Source organism: Canis lupus, chromosome 22, assembly GCF_003254725.2.
Source record: "Canis lupus dingo isolate Sandy chromosome 22, ASM325472v2, whole genome shotgun sequence".
NCBI lineage: Eukaryota > Metazoa > Chordata > Mammalia > Carnivora > Canidae > Canis > Canis lupus.
Genome location: NC_064264.1, coordinates 40,986,068 through 41,001,154, shown reverse-complemented (window position 1 = coordinate 41,001,154; position 15,087 = coordinate 40,986,068).

Below are 15,087 nucleotides of genomic sequence, written 5' to 3'. Positions count from 1 at the left end.
GCATCCCTAAAAAAACATTTTTAAATGAAAGATATAGTTAATTCCAATTAGTGTAAGCATGTTTTTTAATGAATAATATAGAGGCAGATATAAATGAGGTGCCTAGGGTCATACTGCTTACACTATATATTATAAAACACTGTTTGAAAACCAAAATCTGTACTCTTAGGAGTACTCTCAAAATTGGAAAAGACAATTATGAACATACATTTGCATATATATTCTTATAGATGACATTTAGTTTCAAATAATTTTAAGCTTATCAAAATCCTATTAATTTCTTAATGAAATTCTTAAGCTGATAATAAAATATATTTAAAATGCAAAGATTTAGGATAGACAAAACAAGTCTGAAAAGAAAAACATTGGAGGATTATACTACCTGGTTTCAAGACTTAGTATAAACTGATAATTAAAATCATAGAACAGAATGAAGGATCCCAAATGGACCTACATATTTATGGTCAATTGATATTTGGCAAAGATGACAAGGTAACTTATGCAGAAAGAATAATGTCTTCAAGAAATAATGCTGAAACAATTAGAAAAAAAAATGTGAATATCCTTACTTCAAACTATACGAGAAAGCTACGTAGAAAAGGATCCTGTGTAGATGGATCATCTATCTATACATACATAAAAACTATATAATTTCTTAGAGAAAACATAGTAAAACATCTTCATGACCTTTGGAAAATAATTTTTCAGTTTTAATAACATGAAAAATAAATTTGACAGATGACCCAGCAGTTCTACTCCTGTGTATTTATTGAAGAAAAAACAGATATATGTTCACATAAAGACTTCTGCAAAGGATGCTTATAATTATTTCTTAAAGAGCCAAAATTACAAAGAAGCCAAATGTCAATCAGCAAATGAATGGATAACCGAATCGCGGTATATTCATATGGTGCAATACCTCTCAGTGATCTAAGAGTCCGAATTACTGATATACTAAAAACAATCCAAACAAACAAACAAACAAAATAAAGCTTTCCCCTAAGCAAAAAAAAGCCAGACACAAGAGACTGTATTGTATAAATCAATTTATATATTTTGGAGTTAAATGGATGCATTTTTTGTATATAAATTAAATCTAGGTAAAGTTTACTTAAATATTAAAAAATAGTTACTAGACCATGTTTAACTTAAACCACCACTACATTGTACTATACTCTTAAATATTTTAGCTTTTTATCTGTATAATTATGTTTGTATATGCTAACTAAATTAATTGTGGATAGAGAAGCACAAGTAACAAGCTCTGGAAGAGGAATCATACTGTCTATAAGACATAGGTTTCCATTTACTAGTATATTCTTTTTAATGTTTATCTTACGAATATTATCCTAAATATCAACATGAGGTTTCTGGAACAGAGCAGATTGTTCTTACTTATGTATAGTAATCATCACACCAGCAACCTGTTGCCCCAATTCTAGCCCCTGGTCTAACTTGATGAGAGCCAGATGTTATCTTACACATAGCTGAATCTACTGCAGGTAAGGAGCCCACAGAAAATGAAGTTGGGTGATCACATAGAAGAGAGATAGCTATTTCTTCTCCTCTCCAGAGTAGGAGACTAAGCAAACAATTTCTCCTTGGAAATACAAAAAAGAAAGATCCAGACCCTTTACTCTTTAAAATGTAAATAGATTCCTCCTCCAGGAAGTGAAATCCTTTTCTTCAGTTTTATAACTCAGGAATGTTTTCAACAGTTCCAGGTCTTATTCTTCCTTGAAATGTAATCACATACCTTCGAGGGAGGTAAATCTCCTTGCAGTTCTCACTAGTTACAGTCATAATTTAACTTCCAGGCTCAACTTTTAACCCAGGTCCCAAATTTTAATAAAATTTGCTCAGAAAGCCAATAGAACAGAAACAGTGTTTTTGTTGCAGTTCAACACCTAAGTCCCTCTTCATTAAATATTCCCCTAAATAGTATTAATTTCATGCACATTACCAAATTATGTTGTATGAGACAAATTTATTTATCTATACCATTTCGTTGGACATTCAGTTTTCTTGCTTCTAATTTGTTGCAATTTTAAATAATATATAAAAAATGCAAATGATATCCACTTCAGATATTTCCCCAGAATAAATTTACAGCAGTGGAATTGCAGGATTGTACACTATTTCTTCAGGTGAAGTGGAATTATTTTGACAAAAAAGTTAAATTATAGAAATGCCCTCCAAAACAATGATGGCAATTTATACCTACAGAAGGTAAATATTAGAACCTTAGAATATTAATGTTGACTTAATCTATATTGAATTATTTTTATTTTTCAATTTTCTTCAATTCTGGTTTATTGAGTGCCTTGATCTACAGACATTTTGAATTATATATTGTAAAGTATGCCATTTTTCATCATTTATATCCTTCTCATTTATCTTTTATCTGGAAAGAACGATCCAGATAAAAAATGACATTTTCTTCTAGTTATCTTAGATAATATATTTATAATATATGATAATTTTGATATGTTATCAAAAATAACAAAAACACAGAATAGGAGCCTAACAATAAAACTTTGTATTTATACCCAGATCCTGCTACTTTATACTAGTAGTTTATACCCAGATTAGCTGCTTTAATAAAATGAACCAAAATGACTTTATGCTCATTGTTTTAAGTGCAGTAAAAATCCAAACCGTATTGTACACAGTAATTTGCATACAATAATAACTTGTACTGTATTGTATGCAGTAATTTGAATAAATGAAGTAAATAACCTACAAAATAATTTACATATAACAATTTAAATGCAGTCAAATTAAACTGAATTAAAAATAGAGTGACAGGAAGACATGATCAGTTTCCTGATACAAGGAAAAGAGAACCATCAAAATCAAGAGATGAACTTGTGACAGTGTGTCTGGGTACTGTGATCCCAGGGGCTCTACATTTCTATAAGGGGCTTTAACTCTTATGAATGTAAGAAAGGGAACTGAGAAAAGACCACGGATCTGGAGGCAATGTCAGGTAAATTCTCAACCTCTTATCTGGAATCCAGTATGTGGAAAAAGAGCTGCATTTCATAAAGTTTAGACCCAAACAGAAGGCCCACTTATGTGGGAAAGCTTGCTTGACTCAGAGCAGCAACCCATTAACACTCAGCTCTATAGAACAGTCAGCCCATGGTCACCTTCAGAAAGAGCAACCAAAATAATACTGGGAATAAAGAAAATTCCTGATAGAGATTTAAAGTGTCTTTAGAGGGAGACCTTGCCCATGTGTGGGAAAAGAGAGGAACCAAAGGATGACTCTCATTTCTCTAGTCTGGCATGGGATTGATATTTGTTATCATGTCCTATTTTTTAACAAGTCATCTTTTGTACTAATTAGTGTTCAGGGAATATTTTGTCACATAAATATATTATCAAAATTTAAATAAATAGATAGAAATGTTTTTACAGATGAGAAGATAAGAATGACAGGGCTGATGGAGAGATAAAAACAATGGTGGGAATTTCAGTCAGAAAGAAAAAGAATTAGGGATGCCTGGGTGGTTCAGTAAGTTAAGTGGCCAACTCTTGATTTCAGTCCACTTTGTGATCTCAGGATCATGAGATGGAGACTGTGCTCAGTGGAGAGTTTGTTTGAGAGTCTCTTCCTCTCCCTTTGCCCCTCCTGCCCCTTGCTCTTTTTCTCTCATCTCTCAAATAAATAAATACATTAAAAGAAGAAAGAAAGAAAATGAATTAGGGAAAAGTGACGTAAGCTATGATTTCATTCTTGACATAGATGTATGTTAAGAGTGAACGTTTCACCTGACGAAATGAATTACCATAAATGGATATATGCATTTAAACACATTATTTTTTGTTAAAGAAAAAAGCAGCAAGAGTCATAATGCAGAATGGATATCAAAATATAGGTGAAAATAACATTTAAAAAAACTTAGACCATTACTTGTTTTCCTATTTTCATTATTTTCTGTTCCTAACAAATGTATTACTTTTAGGTTCTTAACTGTTATGTGAAATCTTTAGTATGTTATGATATGATATTCATTCTATTCTCATTCTTTATATGCATTTTGAATATATATACATATATAAATTTTATATACATTCTATACACTATATTTTGAATATATATTTTGAATGAGTATATATTCATATATATGTGTGTATATATATATATGTATATATATACAGAGAGCGAAAGAGAGAGAGACTGAGCAGGAGCTTAATAATCGCTCTGATCATGGCTCACATTATCTTTTTCAGCAACACTTCTTTTCCTCGCTCACAGCATGAGGTTTTTGCTCATATTGAGTTGCTCCGTCTCAGACACCTGCACGACTGCATGGGATGTTGGAAGGTCTCACTTCTCATCAGTAGGGAGTTCTGTTATATTGTTTCCCACTGTGCTTCACAGAGTCCTAGGTACTATTCTTCAAGCTCCTTGCTTGCATCAATCTCCTTTCATCTTTCTGTGGTTTTGTACTATTATCCATTCTTTCTCCACACTCAAGCCAGCTCCACTATTTCAAGGGCATCTTTGATACCAGTGGATTGAGTAAGATAGAAAGCAATCTAGAGGTAGTCCTTCACATTCTTTCATTACTCAGGAAATTAGTATAACTCTTCTATAAAAACTTTGAAATTTTTATATATGTCCTCAAGGGAAGATAATGGAAGCATGTTGGTTCACTAACTGCCCTCCTCCAAAACCGAGGGCCGGGTAGACCAAAGAAAGAGGTAGCCATTCCAAATTGGTAGGTGGCAGGTTGAACAAGCAAAGGAACTTATTTATGAGGCTTGTCTTAGGGAGCCACAAGATGTGTAGATCTCTGCACCCACCTGCCATGACACAGACATTTATATAGAGGTCTTAAGTCAGTTCAATCACTGAGACCATCTTTGGTCTCAACAACACATTGCTCTCTCAAGTTTAGTCCTTAAAACACCTTCCACTGTGGGAAGAGTGGGGACAGTGTACGTTTTGAGCACAAGAGAGAAGATGAGGTGCCTCTGATTGCAGAGTCCAGTTCTTGGTGCAACTGGGAGTAATGTCCTTCCTGTTACCTTCTCCAACAAAGCACAAGAAATTTGGTTTGTCATTTTATCCCTGACTATTTTCCATTATATCAGTTTATTTGCTATTTTCTCTTTGCTCCTTCCTTAAATATTTTTAGGAAGTTATAATAGAGGATCAAAATAGGAAAATAATGAAATCCAATTCTCTAGCTTTTCAATGCTAGACTTCTCTACTAAATTTGCTTCAACATTGGTTGCACACTCTTATTACTCTAGTTGGTCTCAATATTTGATCAATCTGCTCATTATGTATGTGATATGCATACGAGTAACAAAAACGAATGTCTCTATCAGCTAATGATATTCCATTCATCACTGTCCTTTCACACAGGATAAAAATTTTAAGATTCAACAAACTCTGGATTCAGAAAGCCTCTAATTGTGTTAGATTATTAGCTGTATGATCCTGAAAAATTGACTTGATATCTTATTTTCTCAAATTTATCAAGTTTATAATTTCTTGAATTTGCCAAATAATAGCAGAAATAATAGTAATAACACCTAATCAATAAGATGAACATTGGATTGATAATTTACCTTAATAATTTAACTTAAAATTCCAGCACATGGTAAATGCTCAAGAAATGACATATTATATTTGCTGCATCATTTTTCTCTGCCTACAGTGTCACTATGTTCTTTCTGTCTTCTAAACTCTATATTCTATTCTTTCTTCTTCCTGACACTAACATCCTAGCTTTCTACCTCTCTGATAAGCAAATATCTTGAAATAAAACTATATCCTACCTTTTAAACTGAGAATATTCTTCATAAAGAATTCCAAGGTGGTTTCAACACATGTAACTGTCTTGAAAATTCATCTGTGATCTGCTAAGTTTAAACTGTACAAAAGATTTGAAGTGTTTAATAAAGTATTTTACCAAACACTTAAAAAAAAAGTAGTACCATTGACTTAACTCTACAGCCAGATAAAAGGGTATGATGGAAGGGCAAGCCAGGAGGCTGACTTTCTCTCAGAGATGGGAGGTGGTTGAGCTCTCCTGACTATGAAATGAAATTTCATAGGAGATTTCACATGAAAAACAATAACATGAACTGCCTATCTGAAGACACTTACATAAAGATGAAGCTCTCTCACCCCACCAACAAAACGAAACATAAAACAACAACAGGAACAAAAAACAATTCTGGAGGGAGCAAAGAAAACCACATGGGCTCATCTGTTGGGTTGATATCTAAATCTGTACTGTTTTCCATGTTACCACAGGGAAGGAGTCTTGAGTTATGAATAAAATAATTTCTTCAGGATTCCAGAGCATATCATAGCATGGAAGCAACTTCAAAAACTACTAAACATGAAGTGTGAAAAGAGACAAAGATGAGAAAGAAGAATTCAAGCCAAGATAAACTTACCAAATGGAAAAAAAAAATAGAAAAAGAAAAAAAAAGAAAATAAAAATAAATTAAAAATAAATTTAAAAAATAAGCCCATCTTGAGATGGATTGATTGCAGAGGAAATGAAAATAGTTGAATAATTTACAAAATGAATATATAATTGCAAGTACAATATGCGCAAGTATAAAGGGAGAAGCAGTGTCCATTCCAAAATTACTTTAAAAAAAAAGAAAGTATAAAGGTTTTTATTCCTGATTGCCTGCTATAGAGATTTCAAGCTCTAGTATCAGATACAATGATATGAGCCTTAAAAATAGCCATTATCTAGCTTCTAGTGGTTCTGCTTTTCTGCTTGAACATGAACTGACAGACAATTTTCTACCAAAAATGTTTCCAGAAAACAGAACCCTAATGGATATGTTCTGTGAATCGATTCTTAGTTTTGTGGAGTTGTTTTTCTAATCTGATTAGATTTTAAGGTGCTGTTGACTCTATTTCCAGTACTAAATGGGTATGCAGTGGCAATATACTTATCACTATGTGATAAACTGGCAAAATATTAATTTCTTATCCTTGCGGTGTTGGGCTTGGTGATGTAGAGTTCCTAATCCAAATCAGGAATACTTCCACATAGTGCACAGACAGTGCTTCCATTCATAGGGAAGTTGACACTGCCACATAAACACTTTGTTTTCCTTATACCAATGAACTAACTGGCAAAGAAAAGCGTTACTGTACCAGTGATTGATTTTGATAATTGAGGAAGAAATGGGGTTGCTACCATGTAGAAGGAGGAATGAAGGATATACCTGGAATGCAGGAAACCTTCTAGGGATGTTCTTTAGTACTCCCATGTCCTGTGATTGAAGTAACTGTAAATTACTGTAATAAACTGTAATAACCCCAGTGTGGGTCATGCTCTAGGGTCTAAGGCTTGGGGCATCCCAGCTGGCAAAAAAACCACAGCCAGCTGAGATTCTTTCTAAAACCAAAGACATAGAATGGATAGGGGGAGAAGGTAATTATAAATACCAGTTATCATTATGAGAAGACTTGTAGAAACGAAGCTACAGTAGTTATCAGTAGTTCTTTCTTATTTTCATACAAACAGATTTGTGTATATTTGTGTATCTATGACTTTGTTAAATTAACATTTAAGTAAAGCCTCAGGGTGTTGGATGGTGAACCAAGGTTTAAGAAAAAACACAGGAGAAATTGAAATAGAGAGGTTTGTCATTCATAGGTCCTGGAGGAAGTAAGTAACACACCTGGAAAGGCTACGAGAGGAGGTGCAGGCAGACCAAAAGATAGAACTTGGGTCAAACACCTTTATTAGGTCCATGGGTAGAGTGTTTTGGAATTCCCAGGCTAAGACTAGATTGGTCAAGTAAAACAAAGTAGGTTTTGGCAATCTCCATGGGCTCTTATCTAAGGGACATGGAAGGTGGAAGACACTTTATCACAAGAGCTGTTTGGAAAGTCATTCCAGGAACTTAACCTTTGCTTGTGACTCTGAAGGCTGATACCTAGAGCACATGCTTGGGTGAAGGGCTACTGTCATTTCCAGGCTCCCCTGACTGCCTGGCCAAACAAAATGGATACTGAGGCAGCAATAACATGGAGTAGCTTAGCTAAACTCCCAACAGTATGTATGTATAAGAATTTGCCCTTTAACCTCCCCCTATCAATGACAATAGAGTACAACTCAGCATTTACATTGTAAGCATGTCGTGAGACCCATGGAGAAACGAATGAACATCGACTAAAGGTGGAATATAATTTTCGTGTATTTTTGTGGGAGTAAGAGCAAGCTTGTTTTCAGTTGCACATATGACAATCTTTTCAGAGCTGATGGAACATGAATCCCTTAATGTTTTATTTAGAAGCTACCTGTGGTTTTCAGAGTCCTGTTTGGACGCTGGGTTTATGAGTTGTACGGCAGTGGCTTTAAGATACATCCGCACGACTCTGCTAAATTATGTTTCCTAAACTTTTCTTCCCAATATATTCTGGTTAGGGAAGGCCACCAGAGATGCTGTGTATGATTTGGGAGGCGAAAGTGAAGCAGCATCCGCATCCTTTTCATAACCAGAAAGCCGGTGAAGAAGCACCAGGTGCTCTTTCATCTCACACATGTTGGTAGTTATTGCTGGCTCACCTCATGCCGCTGGCATGGGGCAGCACCTCCCCAGAAGCTCTTGTACCTTCCCCAACTGTGCAGCTGGGCAGATTCAGGTCCATGTTGAAGTCTGCCAAGCTTCCTGGAGGACACCGGTGTCATCGAATCTGGAGGTGATAAGACAAACACAGTCAGTTTCCATCTACTTAAGGTGTGTTGCAGTGGGTCTCTGCTCTTCTCCACTTTCCACCACCTTCCCTTCTTGACTGCTTCCTCTTCATGCTTTATGACTCAGCATCAAATCAAAAGGCAAAAGACAGAGTTTTTTCACTCATTTCTCACAGTTACACACAAATTTCTGTAAAAAAAGTCTGCTTCTCTGATTGAACCCTCATTCATGTAAGATTTATCAGCTGGTAAACTTTAGTAAAAGACTTCTATATTTTAAATAATTAATTGCTGGAATATGAGTGTACATTGGAGCATAATAGAAAATTTAGGTATATGGTCTTTCATACAGAAATTTCATATAGGCTAAAAGTGGCATCACAAATTCATGGAGAAATGATGAACTAAAAATATATGATGTGGACCTCCCTGGATGATTATTTGGGGAAGAAGGTACAGTTGGATACACATGTCACACTGTATACAAAGCTAGATCCCAAACGGATCAGAAATCTAAGTTCTGAAAAGGGGAATATGCAAATAATGAAAGAGGAAGGCATACCAGCACTAAACAGGTGATTTCTATCATAATATTCCAAGAATAAGTAAAACCATCCTAACTCTGCTGAAAAATCCAGACTCTCTGAAAGACTGCATAAATATATTCATTGCCTGTATGAATGTAGGTGATTGCAATTCCCTGTATATAAAAAATGATTGATATGATTATGACTAATACACAACATATTATAAATATGAAGTACATTATTGCTTGTGAAATGTATATGGGCATATGTCGTGGCCTATGATATATGGAAAGAATGGAAATATCTCTTGTTATTGTTATTATTGCCATTACTATTGGTAGTAGTGATAACAGTAGCATTAGCATTAGTAGAGGTGCAAGTACCAGTATTACATTACATTATTGGAGGTTGAAGACAATTTTAGTCTAAGGAGAATTAAGGACTGAACTGTGAATGTGTACATGGAAAAAATATGGCTTAAAAAATGACTGGGAAATATCAAAGCATTTCTAGGTTGAAATATGACTCCTATCTGAGTAGTCTGGCTGGCCTATCAAATAAAATTCAAAATATTTAAAAGAAACTGTGATAACATTTTGAAAGACACTTTGGGTAGTTTTTATGAAAAATAGTTCATTAAAATCACTCAGTGAAAAATCCAAAATTTTAAAAACTTTATTAAAACTCTCTGATAATAGCTTGAACACTAATTAAAACACAAGAGGTCTAAAAATCACTTTTGTATTTAACTCACTTAACTGTTTAAAAGAAGCCAAGCATTATTTTCCTCTTCTAATTACAAAGTTTCATGCATCCATAACAAAACAAGTTAATATGCTTTACTGCTTTTCTTTCTGGCCTAACAATATGCTTACAAATTTGAAATCATTGTATTTTCCTCAACAACCTTTAATGAAGATATATTGCTGCTAATCTCACATGGAACTGTCTTCCATAACATAAAATTGCATCGAACATGAATACATGAGGCTCTGTGATTAAAGGTGCTTGTACAGCTGCAGTTTGCTTCTCCTAAGCATCCTATTATTACAGGAAAATATAAACATGTTTTATTTAATAAAATAACTTACAAATTAGGTAAAATGTATCAATGAGGAGTCAAGAAACATGGTAAAATGGCATTTTGAATCAAGATCAAAGTCTGGGTTAACAAATATTCTGATGCCTGGGAAAAAAGCTCAAGCCTGCATTTGTGATCATTTAATTTCACTGAAACAGTTTGGATTTTTATGTTTCATCTTTTTAAAAAAGGAAAACATGCAATTTACTAGGATATGCACTATTATTAGTGTTCATTCTTTAGGGATATAACTTCTACCAAATATCAAACATTGCTGTGGGGAGTAGTATATTCAACTATTATGAACAAGAATACCTTGCTTGAATTAAGGTATCAGAGTGACTCTTTTAACTCAATAGAATATTATAGGCAGTGTGGTATAGGGTAAATGCAAATGATTCGGAGTCATAGGACATGGTTTAAGTGGCAACTGGAATGCCTTTATTTATTTATTTTGAATATTTTGGAACTCGACTGAGGTTGAATATCATTTGAATAAGTGACATGATATTATGCAACTCAAATATTATGGAGTATGACTAAATCAGAGATATATGTCAAAAACACAATATAGATCATAAAATAACCATCAAATATGTCCTATTATTAGTTACTGCAAAAAGGTGTTAATTATATCTTTAAATTCCCAGGTCCTAGGTAGCACTCTACACAGACTTCAATTCTCGTTAGAGTATGACTGAGATTTTTATATGTCCCTTATAACCAATTTTAAGCTTAGAATCTGTGCAAGCTAAAATAAATTTATCTGATGATTTTATTGAAAATGTGTGAGATTTATCATTATTTTTTAATATCTATGAACTGAATCTTAAAATTTGGTTATGCTTCAGGTATTTCTTAGGTTCATGTTTATTTGTGATCACAGTAGAAATCAATCTAAATGAAAGTCTAAAAACATTCTTTCAGCTCTGTTCACGGATGCCATGTTTATGATGTTCATTTAACTTCCAGGTTCTTGTTTGAAATGATCTGGTTAGCTATGGAGGTATTCTCTCCCCGGAGGTATTCTCTCCAGATTTTTTGAATACCATTTCAGGAAATGTGGAAATATGTCAGTATTCACATTTACACTAACATTAACTCAATCTTTTATCACTACCACCATATGAGCAATGTACTCTATATCTCCATTTTTCATAGAAAATAAAAACATATAGAGAAGGTGAGCAAATTATCCTATAATGCCCACTATTAAGTAGTGGAGCAGCCTTGCAAGCCATCAGATTCAAGTGATTACAATTTATATTGCTATACCTTAATAACTTTTCAATCTATAAAGCAGATGGAATGAGTTGAGATTATTGGAAACGTTATTTTTCTCAGTACACAAATACACACACATGCTTGCGTGCACACACAAACACACCCCTCTTTAAACAAAATGGGAAGATACTGTGAACCATCCAGTTGGGCAAGGTGTCAACTTGCCATACAATATGGAGTCAATATAACTCTTTTTTTGGCATGCATAAGTCAGGATTCTGCTTGAATTCCACAATGAATAGGCTAATAAATACGTTTTACTGCAGAAGGGAGACACGATAACTAAAAGTCAGCAAATGAGAGAAGGCCTGGCTGCCCCTAATCTTCCTATCATACTACAGAAAATCATGCAAGTAGGCTGACCTTTAAGACAAACACTAAGTGGGACCCCTGGGTGGCTCAGCTGTTGAATGTCTGCCTTCAGCTCAGAGCCTGATCCCAGAGACCTGGATGGAGTCCTGCACTGGGCTCCCTGGATGGAGAATGCTTCTCCGTCTGTGTCTCTGCCTCTCTCTCTCACTCTCTCTCTCTCTCATGAATGAATGAATGAATAAATAAATAAATAAATAAATAAATAAATAAATAAACAAACTCTTAAAAAAAAAGATGAACCCCAAGATTCTTGCCCGCTTGTGTTCATACTCTGTATAATCCCCTCCTCTTGAGTTTGGGTAGAATCTGTGATTACACTAAAATGTTACTCCAGTGATTATGTTCTATGTTCTATGAAAAACATGACAGGATTTTTAGATGCAGTTAAGGTCCACATTAGTTGACTTTAAATTAACCAAAAGGCAGTTTTGGGTGGACCTGACTTAATTAGATGAAAGCCCTTTAAAGAGGGCATGGGAAAAAACCAAAAACAAACAAACAAACAAAAATAAATAACGAGGGCATGGGATCCTACTGGCCCTGAAGAAGCAAATGGCATGCTGTAAATTGCCTATGGAGATGCCCAGTCTTAAGGAGTTGAAGCACAAGGAAATGAGCAAATATTCCCCTGGAGAAGTGGGAGCCAGCAACTTGAGAGAGAGTAGAAGCGGGTTTTTCCATGACTAAGCCTGCAGATAAGAATGTAGCCCAACTGACATCTTGATAGAAGACGTGGAAGATCTTGAGCAGAAAATACAGCTAAGCAGTGCCCAGTCTTTTGACAAATGGAAATTAAGACATTATGCATGAATACTGTTTTAAGTCATTAGATTTCTGAAACTGTGCAGCATAGCGAACTAATACAGGAATGGTACATTCAGGTCTTTGTTGGCTCAGTGTAGGTTTGAATTTCTGTACTGGGACCCTTTGCTCTTTATGTCTCCTTCTTTTAACAGGATAAGCCTTGCCAATGGGAGAGGTATAGGAGGCTTAGCACTAGGTTGTGGAGAATTGGTGTACCAGCCATTTGTGATACAGACTTGGCAAAGCCTGTTACCCTATGCCTGGGGGACCTTGTGTTACAATTCCATATATTGCTATTTTTTCAAATTTAATTTGTTTCATGACTGACAAGAATTGTTAAATCTAAAAAGTAGTATATTTAGTGCATTCCCAAATATTTTCAGAATCCTTAAAATATTCTTATTTTACTATCTCTTTTTCAGATTCACATCCCATTCTTCACACAATTTGATTTACATTTCCTATCCAATAATAAGCAGAAGCTATATGAATGAAGATTTATATACAATTATCTAAAGTAAGAAACAGAAGGCTTTGCTGATTTGTGTCTCCAGATGTTTTATGTCAGATGAAAACCATTATATAACGCCTTGCTAAATATAGTACACCCATGTGATTATCATCACTTCTCCAGGGGAATATTTCCTTCAGTGTTAAAAATATAAGCAAACCAGAAAACTAAAACTTCTGGGAGTCATGATTTTTTTGAAGATTTTATTTATTTATTTATTTGAGAAAGAGAGAGAGATAGCAAGAGACAGAGCATGAGCAGGGGGTAGGGGAGAAGCAGGCTCCCTGCTGAAATGGGAGCTTGATGGGGTTTGATCCAAAGACCCTGGGATCCATCATGACCTGAGCCGAAGGCAGATGCCTAACTGACTGAACCACCTAGTCACCCCTATGAGTCATGATTTCAATGTGTAAACCTTAAAGTACAAATAGTAAGTCCACCTATTTCATTTATATAACTCAAAAAACAAATATAATTTAATTACACATAGTAATTATAATTTATACATGTTCTTTCACTAAAATTATTTTATCATATTCCATGTCTATATTTCAAAGGTTTACTTACTTTAGATTTATGTTTTTTTATTTTTTCTAATGTTCTCCTCATATATCCTAGATACTTTTTAATATTTTTTATCATGTCTAATGTGTCTGTAAAAGCATTTTCTTCTGTTGGTTTATTTTAGGACACATAAAATCTGTATTATATTGTCTCTTCTAAGTAAAGATTTATAGATTTGAAGGAAACAGAAATTATGCAATTATAATTTTAGGGAAATCCAGAAAATGATGAATAACTTGGTGAAAATATTTCGTTATTTCCCTAAGTCATGAGTTAACATGAGTTACTGTGTACCAATATTTGCAGAATTGGCTATTTTTGAGGGCAGTCTTTCAGCCTTGTTCTGAATCAAGGAGGGCCATTTTTGCTGTTTTTTTTTCTCCTGGTTCTTCCTGCCAAATTAGTAGGATCTTCTTAGCTTTGCTAACAAGGAACTACCGGCCTCTCAATCACTTGCCACTGCTTTGAGAGAATCCTTAGGGTAGAACTTGCCCAAAGTCAAGGCACTTGGGAATAGCTTCACACATCTCTTTAATTATGGCCTGCATTTCTCCTTGGGAAACATCTCTCAGCTCCTACTCCAGAGCTGGGTGTTGTGACAGGCACCCTCTCGTCTCAGAGTGATGTTCTTGCTTTGTGAGCAGTGAGCTGGTCAGTAGCAGTAGTCTCTGCTAGAGGCTCACTTTTTGGGTATGGAAACTCCACCATACAAATGAACTGAAGGGAGGGTGATTGGGACCTCTCTTTTCTTGGACTGCTATATCTACTGCAGAGGCTTTGTTCTATAAGTGAGGGCTGCATGGAAGAAAGGAATCCCTGAAACGCTGAGTTGGGAGATGAGAAATGCTGTACCTTGTCATCTCTGAGGAGTTGCTGCTGCCCTAGGTGGAATCTGTGGGAAGACATTCTTGGTCACCCATTTAGAATGTGGTTTCCATCTTGTTGGTGAGAGTGAGGGACATGGCTCAAATGTTATAGACTCAGTTTTATGAGATTTAATAGATTTTCTTCAATATATGCTTCTTCATTTGTTGCATACCCTTTGGCCAATTTACAGAGATTTTAAATGGTTCCATTGCTCACCTATTTATTTATTTTTCTGATTTTCACCTGTTAATATTATTTCACTGGGGCAAGAATCCATAGAATCCCCTAAGCCATGATTCCAGAAGTCTTCTGTCCGAAAGATATTTTGAAAACACATTTTAAGTAAGCTTCAAAACTGAGATAAAATAAAGGAGACAGGAA